General features: G+C 37.6%; 1 pseudogene; it reads right to left on the bottom strand.

Moving 5' to 3' along the window:
- Positions 1–213: 213 nt before the first annotated feature.
- On the bottom strand, positions 214–1,188 carry LOC100581022 (annotated as a pseudogene).
- Between the last annotated feature and the right edge of the window lie 14,370 nt (positions 1,189–15,558).

Below are 15,558 nucleotides of genomic sequence, written 5' to 3'. Positions count from 1 at the left end.
CTTGGTGCAGTGACAGCTAGAAAAGCTGAGTTCCAATTGAGTCTGTTGCACCAGAGTCCTTTTGAAGATGCTCGGCAAAGTAATTATTTTCTTTTGAGCAGATGTACAGCACATCCATGAGAAGGCCATGTAAAGGATGCTTTCCAGCCCAGTCAAACGATCCAGTCCCACTATTATCTCAGACCCCCTCTGAGTTTCTTCCTATGGCCGCCCTCACTGTACAGAAATAGCCGAGCAGCAACAGGGTGACTCATCAATGGTGGGCAGCCAGAAGACCATGTTGGAACAGGCGCTGGCAAAAGTCATGAACTTGGGGTTGAACTGCAAACAGGTAATCGGGCCGGTGTGTTTACCATCCAACACAGCTACTTTTATACCACTCTCTCCATTCCAGACATGGATCTTGCCATCCTCTGAACCAATCATAATAAACTGAGAGTCTGGAGTAAATGAAGCCTCCAGTGTGACAGCTTTGCTGTTGGCATAACCCTCAAACGTGTGCATCACCACTCCTTTGAACGCATCAATGAGAGAAATGAAGCTGCCGTTGGTGGAAATGAGGATGGCCTTGCCATCGTTGCTGAATTTAAGTCCTGTCCACTCACAAGTTCGATTACACTGCATCTTAAAGGTAGTAAATGGCCCCTTATCAAAACAACGAAGGTCGTAAAGTTTGACCATCTCAGAGTTGACACCTGCAGCCAAAATTAACCCTTCTGGATCAAAAGAACAAACTGGCTTCCCCTGTAGATGAACGAGGCCCTGGCAGTTAGGAGCCCGGAGATCCCAGAGTCGAATGGTTTTATCAAGAGACCCAGAAATGAAAATGTCATCCACAGGTGACATGGACAAGGCCACCACCCTTTTGCTATGTCCAGGAAAGTATCTGATGTATTTGTTGTCATGCAAGGACAAGTAACGAATAGTATCGTCTATTTTGTTAGAGCTGTAAACAGCTGTGTTTGCCTCATGAGTGTATCTGATGAGGTCCACGCCGTATTTCTTACTGTACAGGGTTCTCTTTGGTTTGCCCTCCTGGCAGTCATAGAGCACGATGGAGTCGTCGTTGCTGCTTGAGATGACCGTCTGGCCGTTGGGGCTGAAATCGAAGCAGTTAATCTTGTCCGAGTTTTCGCAGAACACCCTGGCGACGCGGAAGCTCCGCAACACGCTGTCGGTTAGCTTCATGGCGGCGGCTGGGGAACGCAGCCGGGACTGGCAGCCGGCGGGCTGCTGAGGGGCCAACCCCTGGTGGAGGCGGTGTTGAGCCGGTGGCTAGCGAGAAGTCGGCGGGCAGTGGGGCCGCCTCCTCTTCTTCCTCCTGCTTGGACGACTGTCTTCCGCCTCAACTCTGGAGCCTCGCCAACCGTTAGTCGTCACAGCCACCTCAGGGGCAACCGACGCAGCGCCACCGCATCGTGTCCGCCATCTTGAGGCGACGGGCAGAAGTCGAGGGCTAGGAGCCTCAGCGGGCGCACGCCGGGAAACAGGTAGGGATAGATATTTTCATTGAATATGAAACTCAGGATCGGAAGGGATTTTTTTTCCCTAATGGAAATTCTAGGATTTTTAATTTTTTAATGTATTTTCTGTTGAAATTCATCTCTCATTATGGCTGTTTTGAAGGTAATGCATCTTATCTTGCTCATTCAGGTAGAATTTTTTTGTTCTTGGTTTTCTGAAGTCTTCCTATGATATGTCTGTGTGAATTGAAAATCATTAGAAATCATTTGTCCTAGATTTCACAGAGATTTCTGTGTATTTGACTTGGCGAAGTCTTTTTTTTTCTCTTCTTCGCTTCTAGGATTTCCGTTACCATAATCATATTGGATCTTTGCGGTATGTCTTTTACACTTTTCATCTTTCTGTGCTTCAATTTGGGTATTTTTTTCTGTCTCATTTTCCAGTTTATTTATTCTCTGCTTTTTGGTGATGTCTACCGAGTCACTAATACACCTTAATTATATGTTTCCAATTCTAGAATTTTTATTTAACTTTTTATAGATTTTATTTAACTCTTTATAGATCAATATCTAGATATTGATATTTTATATTTATAACAATATATACAGAAAATATAAATGCAATTTACGTTAATATTATATATGCGAATATAAATATCTATCATCTACATATCTTTAATGAGAGAAGAGTGCATTCGTATCTGGTTTAGTGATTTAAATATTTAATAAAAATTAAGTAAGTTAATCTTTCATGGTATTTTCTAGAAGTCTATTACATCAAGATAAGCACTAAACCAACATTTGTATTCCCTTAGTAGATGTAGATTTTACCCTTACCTGAGAATTGTAAACTACGATCAAGTGTGATATAATTGTGTATGTGTGTGTAACACACCTTTACTGTAACCAAAAACTTTGAATGTGAAAACCATTATTTCAAACTACAGCATTTATTGATATTTTATTAAACTTACTATTTATTTTTGCTATCCGAGAGCAATTTAAAATTAAGAGAAGCAGTGGACACGTATTATTGAGAATTTCAAATCTAAGATACCATTTTTCTTTTAAGCACAAGTAATCTATATAGTTACTATATTTGAAGTCATACTCTGACCAACCTCAATTTCAAATTTGTACCTAGCTGACCCAAAATAATGATATTGGTCTGGCGACTTCATGCCTTATGGGATTTGTGGAGAAAAAAAAAAAAAAAAACATAATCGATCCTCTTTCATGAGATGTTGAGCCCTGTAGGCTTCCTTCAAAGGAGTTCTTTGTCCTCAAGTGGAAAGAGTAAAGGAAAGGAAGAAGGAAAGAAAGAGCCCAACTCGGTTTTAATACAGAGTCTGTAAAAGTGATTCAGTGAGGCAGAAAGCTTCATTGCGAGTCTATGATACAGGTCCAGTTACAGGCAACAAAGAGAAAGTAAATTCCAAAAATCTTTTCAAAAAAGCAGATTTAAAAACAACAACGACAACGCTGGAAAGCCAGATCAAATCAAGAGTTGCAACCCCAAAAATTAACAAATCTAGAGAAGTGAAAAAAAAATTCCTGTGCTAAATTAGTTTCATTAAGTGGCCATCAATTCATGTTAACTTCCTATGGTGGTAACACTATCAAAAAATGTTTTTTCCTATTACCTTTATTTCTGGTAACACTATTAATCTATCTATCTATCTGTCTATCTATCTATCATCTATCTATCATCTATCTATCTATCTATCTATCTATCTATCATCTATCTATATTTGGAAAATACATTCTTAGTATAATATTTATGCTTCAAAGCATAAAAGCCTAATGTTCGAGTTAGACAAAAATAATGTTCTTTTTTAAAAAAAAATAAAGACCCATGTACCTAATATACCCTGCAGTTGTTTGTGTGTGTTGATGGGAGGATGCATGTGTATGAATGCTTGTGCATTGTGCATGTGCATGCTTTTCTATGTGTGAATGTGCTTTTATTATGTGTGCACACACCAAATATAGTGTGTGTGTGTGTGTGTGTGTGATGTTTTGGCTTACAATATATTAACCTACAGCATAATAATGTTAACCTGTAAAATTCATGGCCCTTCACATAAAAATCTGGATTTTCAACTTCGCTTAGAAAAGTGTAATATGGGAAAATACCAGGCCAACAATTTGCTATGGAAATAATTTGCTGGAGCTCCGCTCTCTTTAGACTGTGTACATTCCTTTGCCATAGTCCTTATTTCTCTTATTATCTGCCAGATTGAGATGTTTGTTAGCTTTTCTGGGAGCTTGGATTATTTAATTGTAAATTTAGGAGAAAGATTTTTCTTCATGTGTCTATTAAAATATGAAAAAAAGACTAGTGGTCTGTACACTTTAGATAAATGGTAGTAAGCGCTGTTCTTAGTAGAAGTGAAGAATATTTATTCCTTTTTATATTCAAGGTGTGTTGTTGTGAAAAGAGTAAAGACACTGTTTAAAAAATAAGTCACATTAAGATACATGCCAGAAATTAGAAATTTTAAATGACTAAAGAAGGAAAAAGTGCAACCAAAAATAAAAGTGGCAAGCCAGCATGTTTTATTTTAGATGTTGTGCTGCATATAAGCCCTTCTCTTTGAATACCCCTATCTTTTTAAAAATTATTTTTGTTTTTCTTTATTCTAAAAAAAACCAAAATGGGATATATATACAGAATATGCAGGGTCGTTACATAGGTATATGGTATGCCATGGTGGTTTGCTGCACCTATTGACCCATCCTTTAAGTTCCCTCCCCTCTCTCCTCACCCCCCAACAAGCCCTAGTGTCTTTTGTTTCCCTCTCTGTGTCCATGTGTTCTCACTGTTCAACTCCCAATTATGAGTGAGAACATGCTGTGTTTGGTTTTCTGTTCCTATGTTAGTTTGCAGAGGATGGTGGCATCTAGCTTCATCCGTGTCCCTACAAAGAACGTGATCTAATCCTTTTTATGACTGCATAGTATTCCACAGTGTATAGGTACCACATTTTTCTTTATCCAGTTTATCACTGATGGGCATTTGAGTTGGTTCCATTTCTTTGCTATTGTAAATAGTGCTGCAATAAACAAACGTGTGCATGTGTCTTTATAGTAGAATGATTTATAATCCTTGGGGTATATACCAAGAATGGGATTGCTGGGTCAAATGGTTCTGGTTCTAGATCCTTGAGGAATTGCTATACTGTCTCCCACAATGGTTGAACTAATTTACATTCCCACAAACAGTGTAAAAGCGTTCCTATTTCTCCACAGCCTTGCCAGCATCTATTGTTTCCCAACATTTTAATAATCACCATTCTGACTGGCGTGAGATCGTATCTCATTGTGGTTTTGATTTGCAATTCTCTGTTGAGCTTTCTTTTCATATCTCTGTTGGCCACATAAATGTCTTCTTTTGAGAAGTGTTTGTTCATATCCTTTGCCCACTTTTTGATGAGGTTGTTTTCTTTTCTTGTAAATTTGTTTAAGTTCCTTGTAAATTCTGGATACTGGATGCTTGTCAGATGGGGGTAGATTGCAAAAATTTTATCTCATTCTGTAGGTTGCCTGCTCACTCTGATGATAGTTTCTTTTGTTGTGTAGAAGCTCTTTAGTTTAATTGGATCCCATTCATCAATTTTGGCTTTTGTTGCAATTGCTTTTGGCATTTTTGTCATGAAGTCTTTGCCCATGCCTACATCCTGAATGGTATTGCCTAGGTTTTCTTCTAGGGTCTTTAATGGTCTTGGGTTTTACATTTAAGTCTTTAATCTATCTTGAGTTAATTTTCATATGAGATATAATGCAGTGGTCCAGTTTCAATTTTCTGCATTTTTCTAGCTAGTTTTCCCAGCACCATTTACTGAATAGGAGATCCTTTCCCCATTGCGTGTTTTTTTCAGGTTTTTTGAAGTTCAGATGGCTGTAGATGTGTGGTATTTCTGAGGTCTCTGTTCTGTTCCATTGGTCTATATGTCTTTTTTGGTACCAGTACCATGCTGTTTTGGTTACCATAGTCTTGTAGTATAGTTTGAAGTCATGTAGTGTGATGCCTCCAGCTTTGTTCTTTTTGCTTAGGATGATTTTGGCTATACTGGGTCTTCTTTAATTCCATATGAAATTTAGAATAGTTTTTCCTATTTCTGTGAAGAATGTCAATGGTAGTTCAATGGGAATAGCGTTGAATCTTTAAATTACTTTGGACAGTATGGCCATTTTCAGGTATTGATTCTTCCTATCCATGAGGATGGGATGTTTTTCCATTTGTTTGTGTCCTGTCTTATTCCTTGGGCAGTGGTTTGTAGTTATCCTTGAAGAGGTCCTTGACATCTCTTGTTACCTGTATTCCTAGGAATTTTATTCTCTTTGTAACAATTATGAATGGGAGTTCCTTTATGATTTGGCTCTCTGCTTGTCTACGGTTGGTGTAAAAGAATGCTTATGACTTTTGCACATTGATTTTGTATCCTGAGACTTTGCTGAAGTTGCTTATCAGCTTAAGGAATTTTGGGCTGAGACGATGGGGTTTTCTAAATATAGAATCATGTCATCTGCAAACAGAGACAATTTGATTTCCTGTCTTTCTATTTGAATGCCCTTTACTTCTTTCTCTTGCCTCATTGCCTTGGCCAGAACTTACAATACTATGTTGAATAGAATTGGTGAGAGAGGGCATCCTTATTTGGTACTGGTTTTCAAAGGGAATGCTTCCAGCTTTTGCCCATTCAATATGATATTGGCTGCGAGTTAGTCATAAATAGCTCTTATTATTTTGAGATATGTTCCATCAATACCTAGTTTATTGAGAGTTTTTTAACATGAAGGGATGTTGAATTTTATCAAAGGCCTTTTCTGCATCTATTGAGATAATCATGTGGTTTTTGTCATTGGTTCTGTTTATGTGATGGATTACATTTATTGATTTGCATATGTTGAACCAGTCTTGCATCCCAGGGATGAAGCCAACTTGATCGTGGTGGGCAAGTTTTTTGTTGTGCTGCTGGATTCTGTTTGCCAGTATTTTATTGAGGATTTTCACATCAATGTTCATCAGGGATATTGGCCTGAACTCTTCATTTTTTGTTGTATCTCTTCCTGGTTTTGGTATCAGGATGATGCTGGCCTCATAAAATGAGTCAGTGAAGAGTCCCCACTTTTCAATTTTTTGGAATAGTTTCAGAAGGAATGATATGAGCTCCTCTTTGTACCACTGATCAAATTCAGTGGTGAATCTGTCTGGTCCTGAGGTTTTTTTGTTTGGTAGGCTATTAATTACTGCTCCAATTTCAGAACTTGCTATTGATCTATTTAGGGATTTGACTTTTTCCTGCTTTAGCCTTGTGAGGGTGTATGTGTCCAGGAATTTATCTCTTTCTTCTTGATTTTCTAGTTTATTTGCATGGAGCTATTTATAGTATTCTGTGATAGTAGTTTGTTTTTCTGTGGGGTCAGTAGTGATACCCTCTATCATTTTTTTATTGAGTCTGATTCTTCTCTCTTTTCTTCTTTATTGGTCTAGCTAGTGGTCTATTTTGTTAATTGTTTTTCAAAAAACCAGCTCCTGGACTCATTGATTTTTTTTTTTTTTTGGAGGGCTTTTCATGTCTCTATTTCCTTCAGTTCTTCTCTGATCTTAGTTGTTTCTTGTGTTCTGCTAGCTTTTGGATTTGTTTTCTCTCTAGCCCTTTTACTTGTGATGTTAGGGTGTCAATTTAAGAACTTTCTAGCTTTCTGATGTGGGCATTTAGTGCTATAAATTTCCCTCTTAACAATGCCTTAGCTGTGTCCCAGAAATTCTGGTACATTGTCTCTTTGTTCTCATTGTTTTCAAAGATCTTCTTGATTTATGCCTTAATTTCATTATTTACCTGGGAGTCATGTAGGAGCAGGTTGCTCAGTTTCCATGTAGCTATGTGGTTTGGAGTGAATTTCATAATACTGAGTTCTAATTTGACTGCATTGTGGTCTGAGAGACTGTTTGTTATGATTTCAGTTATTTTGCATTAGTTGGGGAGTGTTTTACTTCCAATTATGTGGTCAATTTTAGAGTAAGTGCCAGGTGGCAGTAAGAAGAATGTATATTCTGGTGATTTGGGATATAGTGTTCTGTAGACATCTACTAGGTCCACTTGATCCAGAGCTGAGTTCAAGTCCTGAATATCCTTGTTAATTTTCTGTCTTATTGACCTGTCTAATACTGACAGTGGGGTGTTATAGTCTTGCAATATTATTGTGTGGAAGTCTAAGTCTCTTTGTACTTCTCTAAGAACTTGTTTTATGAATCTGGGTGCTCTTCTATTAGGTGCATATATATTTAAAATATTTAGCTCTTTCTGTTGAATTGTTCCCTTTACCATTATGTAATGCCCTTCTTTGTCTTTTTTGATCGTTGTTGGTTTGAAGTCTGTTTTGTCAGAGACTAGGATTACAATCTCTGCTTTTTTTTTGCTTTCCATTTGCTTGGTAAATTTGCCTCCATCCCTTTATTTTGAGCCTATGTATGTCTTTGCACGTAAGATGGGTCTCCTGAAGACAGCACCCCAATGGGTCTTGACACTTTATCCAATTTGCCAGTTTGTGTCTTTTAACTGGGACATTTAGCTCATTTATATTTAAAGTTAGTATTGTTACGTGTAAATTTGATCCTGTTATCATGATGTTATCTGGTTATTTTGCACACTAGTTGATGCAGTTTCTTTGTAGTGTCATTTGTCTTTGTATTTGGTTGTGTTTTGCAGCGGCTAGTACAGGTTTTTCCTTTCCATATTTAGTGCTTCCTTCAGGAACGTTTGGAGGGCAGGCCTGGTGGTGATGAAATCCCTCAATATTTGCTTGTCTGGAAAGGAATTTATTTCTCCTTCACTTATGAAGCTTAGTTTGGCTGGATATGAAATTCTGGGTTGAAAATTCTTTTCTTTAAGAATGTTGAATATTGGCCATCACCCTCTTCTGGCTTGTAGGGTTTCTACAGAGAGATCTGCTGTTAGTCTGATGGGCTTCGCTTCGTAGGCGACCTGGCCTTTTTCTGTGGCTGCCCTTAACAGTTTTTCCTTCATTTCGACCTTGGAGAATCTGATGATTATGTGTCTTGGGGTTGATCTTCTCATGAAGTATCTTTGTAGTGTTCTCTGTATTTCCAGAATTTGCATATTGGCCTGTCTTGCCAGGTTGGGGAAGTTCTTCTGGATAATATCCTGAAATGTGTTTTCCAGTTTGTTTCCATTCTCCCCGTCTCCTTCGGTACTCCAATCAATCGTAGGTTTGGTCTTTTTATGAGGTCCCATATTTCTTGCAGGCTTTGTTTATTCCTTTTCATTCTTTTTTTTTTTTTCTAGTGTTGTCTGAATGTCTTATTTCAGCAAGGTGGTCTTCAACCTCTGATATCCTTTCTTCTGCTTGGTTGATTCGGTTATTGGTACTTGTGTATGCTTCACGAAGTTCTCATGCTGTTTTTCAGCTCCATCAGGTCATTTATGTTCCTCTCCAAACTGGTTATTCTAGTTAGCAACCCCTCTAACCTTTTATCAAGTTTCTGCGCATCTTTGTATTGGGTTAGAACAGGCTCCTTTAGCTCAGCGTAGTTTCTTGTTGCCCATCTTCTGAAGCTTACTTCTGTCAATTTGTCCATCTGATCCTCCGTCCAGTTCTGTGTCCTTGATGGAAATAATGTTGCGATCATTTGGAGAAGAGGCATTCTGGCCTTTTGGGTTTTCAGCATTCTTTCATTGATTCTTTTTCATCTGGGTGAGTTTGTCTAGATTCAATTTTTGAGGCTGCTGACCCTTGGATGGGTTTTTTGGGGGGCTTTATTTGTTGTTGTTGCTTCTGTTTGTTTGTTTTGCTTTCATGGTCAGGTTCCTCTTCTGTAGGGCTGCTACAGTTTGTTAGGGGTTCACTTCAGGTTCTATTCATCTGATTCACTCCCACGCCTGGAGATGTCACTCAAGGAGGCTGCAGAACAGGAAAGATGGGTGTCTGCCCCTTCTTCTGGGATCTCTGACCTCGAGGGGCTCCAATCTGATGCCATAGGATTGCTTTTGTATCGGGTATCTGACAACCCTTCTTGGAGGATCTCACACAGTTGGGTGACATGGAGAAGAGGATGTATTTAATGAAGCACTTTGTCCTTGGTGGAGAGGGTGTGCTTTGCCTGGGGGAAACCCGCTCATCTGGGCTGCTCTGATTCCTCAGAACTACCAGGAGGAAAGGCTAGGTCTGCTGGTCCGGAGACTATGGCCACCTCTCCCCCAGGGGCTCATTCCCAGGGAGATCCGGGTTCTATCCCTGAGCCTCTGGCTGGAGTTACTGGAGTTCTTGCAAGGAAGCCCTGCCCAGTGAGGAAGGATGGGTCAGGGTCAACATACAGATGGCCACAGCCGGTTTGTTGGGCTGTGGAGGACCAAGCTGTCCAGCCTCCTTGGCTGCAGCAGGGGAAAAGCCCAGCCTGGAGCTATTGAGATGGATGCCACCCTTCCCCCACCCAGGGGGCTTAGTGTATTAGGCAGTTGAGAGTCTCAGTGCTGGCTGCTGCCCCTCCCTCTAGGAGCTCAATTGGCTTAGCAGGCAGTGGCAGCTGGTGCTGGTCTCCCCTCCCCGCTGGAGTTCCTCAGGCTTCAGCAGATTCCAGCTGAGAGGCTGTTGAGAATCTTTGCATTCCAGGGTTGGGACACTAGGCTCCGGTGGCACGGGTTTGCAAGTGGGATCTTCTGATCTGTGGGTTGCACAGTTCCGTGGAGAAAGCATGGTTTCCCCGGCTGGGTAGCACACTCACTGCCTCCCTTAGCTAGGGGGAGGGTTCTCACCTGCCCGGTATGGGTCTCAGGTGGGCTACCACACTACACTTTTCTTCCTTCCTCTCATGGCTCATGCCAACCTCTTAGTCAGTTTTGATGAGAGAACCTGAATACCTTGGTTGCTGGTGAAAGATTCACACAATGATTACAAGGTCCCACAATAGGCCGTCTGCAAGCTGAGGAGCAAGGAAACCAGTTGTGACTCAAAGTTGACAAACTTGAAGTCCGATGTTCAATGTCATCCAGCACTGAAGAAAGATGAAGGCTGGGAGCCTGAGCCAGTATTGAACACCCATATCTTAACAATCTTTTTAAGTTTCAGGAACTTGAAATATTATCATTATCACCTATGATGTGATATATAATAAATATTCCATCAGTGTTAGTGGAAGGCAAGGCCTAAGGAGGTTGAAATGTATATAATCGTTTTCTCAGCCATTCTTCTTGCCAGAGTTTGGGCATGTGATTTAAGCTACATCTATCAGATGCACTACCCTAGACTTTGAATTAAGAGTAAAAGGTTAAACCATTTGGAGACAATAAGTATCTCTTTCTCTTGTTCAGGCTAATTGCAGCAAGATGGACTCTGAGGTGGCATGTGCTTCATGCCAATTACTGATCTAGTGCTATTGGTGTCACTAGAACCACATCTAGATTACAGTGGAGATGGTCATGGTTTTCTCACCTGTTTTGAGCAGTGATTTGGGACATTGTTACTGACACTGCAAACTCAATTAGCGGAAGTTAGTTTCTTTTATTTCAACTAAGGGCCCTTAGAGTCAACTCAAATTGGTACCAAAACCCTTTCAGATTTTCAGAAAATCTTCATTAGTTACCTGGATTAAAGGCAAGAAAAATAAAAAGTACTATACAGGAATGAGATTCTGTTAGTTTGTAGTAAGCTATAGACAGATTAAACCAAACATTTTCCAGAAGAATATAACAAAGGGGGCAGGCTTAAGTGAACCATAGGTTTAATCAAGATAATGATGGCCATAGACTATAATAAGGGTAAAAAGAGAATAAAGAGGTAGTAGGTTTAGTGGATTGTAATTTCAGATTAGTTTGAAGTCCATTGGACTAAGTGTTTTAGAAAAAGTTGTTTGAAAAGAGTGGATTTTATTTAAAGAATTGATTATTTTAACAACAAAAAAATTAGCCAGGTGTGTTGGTGCACACCTGTAGGCCCAGCTACTCAGGAGGCTGAGACAGGAGAACTGCTTGAACCTGGGAGGCAGAGGTTGCAGTGAACCGAGATCCCAGTGCTACACTCCAGTCTGGGCAACAGAGTGAGACTTCTTCTAAAAATAAATTAAAAAAAAAAAAACAGAATTGACTATTTTAATTTCAGATATTGGTATGTGTGCAGTTCTGCTCCACTGATACTTGCTCTATTGATACCATACATTTTTAATTTTACATAGGCTGTAAGTCTCGTATTAATTATTGTCTTTTTTAAACACAATTATCTTTTAAATGTATTTAAATAATGTGATAAAAGATTGTTATACTTATGCACTTACCATGTCTGCTTATTTCTTGCATTTTTGTGGGAATTCATAGTTACATCTGGCATCATTTTTCTTCCTGAGGGACTAATTTTGACATTTCTTCCTCTTAGTCAGGCTAAGGAATTGGCTGAGATGATGTGGTTTGACAAGCAAGATTGACTTTCTTGTAGTACAGATCTGCTGGATTGCTTCAGCTTTCCTACGTCTGAATTTGTAAGATTTGTTTCAGCTTTTGCATGGCTGAGAATGTCTTGATTTGGTCTTTGTATTTGAAAAATATTCCTTTTTTCTTTTATTACTTCCAAGAAATTGCTTCACAATTTTCTCACTTGAATTGTTTCAAATGAGAAATCTGCTGTCCAATTTAATCTGTACATGATGTGTCTTTTTCCTCTGGCTATTTTTAAGACGTTATCACTGGTTTTAAGCAGTTTAACTAAGGTGTTCTGTTGTGTTTCCATGCTTGACTTTGAACTTCTTGAATCTGTGGGTTCATTTATTTTCCATTTTTTTTACAACATCAAAAAATTGTTTTTATTATTTATTAACGTAAGAAAATAAATTAAAAACATTCAGCTATTCATTTTAAAACTTTAAAGATATAACTTTTTTCTGTGTTTCCAAAGCAATAGTTTTTGAATATTTGTGTATGTGGGGTGTGTGTGTGTGTTTGTGTAATTTAGTGAGTCTTGACTGCTGGATCATCTCAGTATCTCTCATTCACCAGGTAAATGATTTCAGTATCTCAGTATCATTCATAGGCTGTAACTAACTTCTTTATCTGGAAGTTATTTACTTAAACTGGCTCTGCTATAATATAAAACACTTATTTAGTTGCATATTTAGATCTGGCTATATGGAAAGTACTTTGCTTTTGGAGAACCAGAGGTTTTCCGTAGTTAGCATAAAAGTATAAAGCAATATTGTGTCCACAGTATATTGCTCCTGTGGCTTTTCCTAATTTTTTGGTCTTACTACTATCTCAAAAGGCAGTAATAGCATGTGTATTGTCTAACACTATTTGCACAATATTGGGAAATGTAATCTTAAAATAGATAGAGAAGTCCTAATAGAAATACTGTGAATATGCCCTAAGAAGTCACATAGATTTAGTAAGAATCAATTAAGATTCTATTCCCCTAAAGGAAATCTATAGATTCAATTTAAAAAGTGTATAGTATTCTTCTCTATAGTTCTCACCCTCCACTGATATTTCTCAAGATCTCTTCCTTATATAAGTAATGAACATTTATTCTAGAGCCTGTCATAACATTAATCAACATACCTACTTTCTAGTGCTATTAAAAATTTGCATCTTTTTATTTGCATTTTTTTAATGTGAAGTCAGGTACTGTCATGGTTAAATTGTGTGTCTAACTTGACTTAACCATGGGTGTCCAGATATTTAGTCAAGCGTTATTCTGGGTGTTTCTGTGAGGGTGTTTTTTGATGAGTTAATATTTAAACTGATAGACTGAATAAAACAGATTACCCTCCATAACATGAGTGGGCCACATTCAATCAGTTGAAGGTTTGAATAGAACAAAAAGCCTGGCCCTCCACTGTAGGAGAAAAATTCCTCCTGCCTGAATGCTTTTGTGCTGAACGTTAGTTTTTCCTTGCCTCTGGACTTGAAATGAGACATTCACTCCTTCATGCATCTCACTCCTGCCAACAGCAGATCTTGGGATTTGTCTGCCTCCAAAATCATGTAAACCAATTCCCCATAAGTCTCTTTGTGTGTGTTGTGTGTATACACACACACACACACACACCCGCATCCTGTTGCTTATCTTGTTTTCTGGAGAACTCTAATACAAGCATGGGCTGAAGCAAAAATCTTACAGAATGAAATTTTGATTTTTCAGCAACATTCAACAACTTAGATAAATGGTAAATTTCCTAACTTCATTTGAAGAACTGGCAGCAAAACCTATTAATGTTACCTTGAAAAGATAAAAAAAAGCAAAACAATCTAGTAATGAGAGAATAATTCTTAGGAAAAAATATGTAGCATGAACAGCAAGAAATACGCTAGTTCTGTCCGTTGAACATTCAAATATGGTAACATTGGCAGCTTTGATAAAATATAAAATGACTAGAGAACTTAGTTCCACCCCAAAAGACAGGCAAGAGAAATACCTGCTGTTTCTCTTGGCACAGTTAATAGTAAAAAGTTTCTGCCAATAAAAACTTGGAATTATCTCTAAGCATCAGAATTCTACCAAAATTTATTTTCATATAATTTTGTTTTTGTTTAAACAAAGTAGGAGGAAATATTATAAGACATTGTTTTACAATGATAAAGGGTTATCAAAGAATGAATTCTTTTTTTTTTTTTTTGAGGAGTTTTAGTATGAGTTGTCTCAAGTGCATCAGCATTCCCAGACTGAATAATAACTATTTGATGTGCATGCACGTTATGGAGCAGTGATAAATGTGTGCTACTCTCTTCTTTCTGAAAACAGCAGCATTCCCTCCATTCTGATGCTCACACTTACTCTCAAAGCTAACACGTGTATTATTCATTGTAAAGATATGGTTATGTTCTAATGGCAATCACATTTTTTAAACTACACGTCGTATCATCGTTCATGGATAGTGGTGTTCATGTTTGAATTGTTAAAATTTTAATGGTTTTATTCTATGTATCTACATAGATCCTACCTTACTGACCAATTTACACTGAGTTGTTTAGTCTATTCTGCTTTCTTTATTCAGGGAAAAATAATGCATTACTATACAAAAAAAAAAAACATGATCCAAGTGGCCTACCTTTCTGGAACATTTGTGAAAAAATATTAATTAATATTCATGTATTAAATCAAATCAGTGGAGATACTTTCTATTAAGAATTTATTCTGACTCTTTGTGGAATAAAAAAATGCTCTTTTAATGTCTTTTCTTGTATATACCTGGAATGTTTTACCTGCTTCCCAGCTCCCACTGGGAACATCACATGTGTATCCTTGTCTCTCTCTCTTTCTTTTCTTTTACTTCCAGATAAAACTTCTCTGCTTTCATGAAGGTCTCTTAAGTAAAAATGATACTAGTTCTAATCTCTTGAGGACCTACTAATAGAATGAAACAATACTGTAACATATTGTCATTAATCTTATAAACAATTCTTCCATCTTGTCATTATTATTCTCATATTCAAATGAGAAAATTAAGAAATAAAGCTGTTAAATATCTTATCAAAAGTCATAAAACATAATTTATATTTATTTCTATTTTGGTGTTAATCCTTTCTAGCCCCTAGTACATTTTTTGAGTACATGTTCTCTTTCATTTAGTAAGCTGTGAGCTTCCTTAATATGTAAAATATGTCTTATTCATATTTCTATCACTATCATGCCTTCTTTATGACCTGAAATTCAGTATGTGGTTACACAAGCACTGAATAAAAGTGAAATAACATAAAATGTATTTGAGTCTGATTTTCTCTTTTTTAAAGTCTGAGTGACTTTGTCACAGCAAATACTTATTAAAATATTTCATACACATTAACTTAATATAAATTATGTGTATTATTCCTATTTAATAATGTGTGAATTTTAGTTTTTGAATTTAAGAATTAACTGGTAAGACAAAAACAATCATTGTTAGATAAGACTGAAAAAAAAAAAAAACAAGACAACAAAGGTCCCATTCTTCCAAGTGGAAGGCAGTTTAAACTGGGCTCTTTAAAAAATTTGAGCAAGGCTTACAGAGAAACCGTGTGATTATGATATTACAATGTCCTCAAAAACTGTTTGGAGAAGAAATAATATTAAGTCCTTTTTTTTCTTTAACAGTACTAAGTTGGGAGAT

This window comes from Nomascus leucogenys, chromosome 21, assembly GCF_006542625.1.
Source record: "Nomascus leucogenys isolate Asia chromosome 21, Asia_NLE_v1, whole genome shotgun sequence".
NCBI classification, from domain to species: domain Eukaryota; kingdom Metazoa; phylum Chordata; class Mammalia; order Primates; family Hylobatidae; genus Nomascus; species Nomascus leucogenys.
Note: the sequence above shows the minus strand (reverse complement) of the source record. Positions and strands in the feature narration are given on the sequence as shown.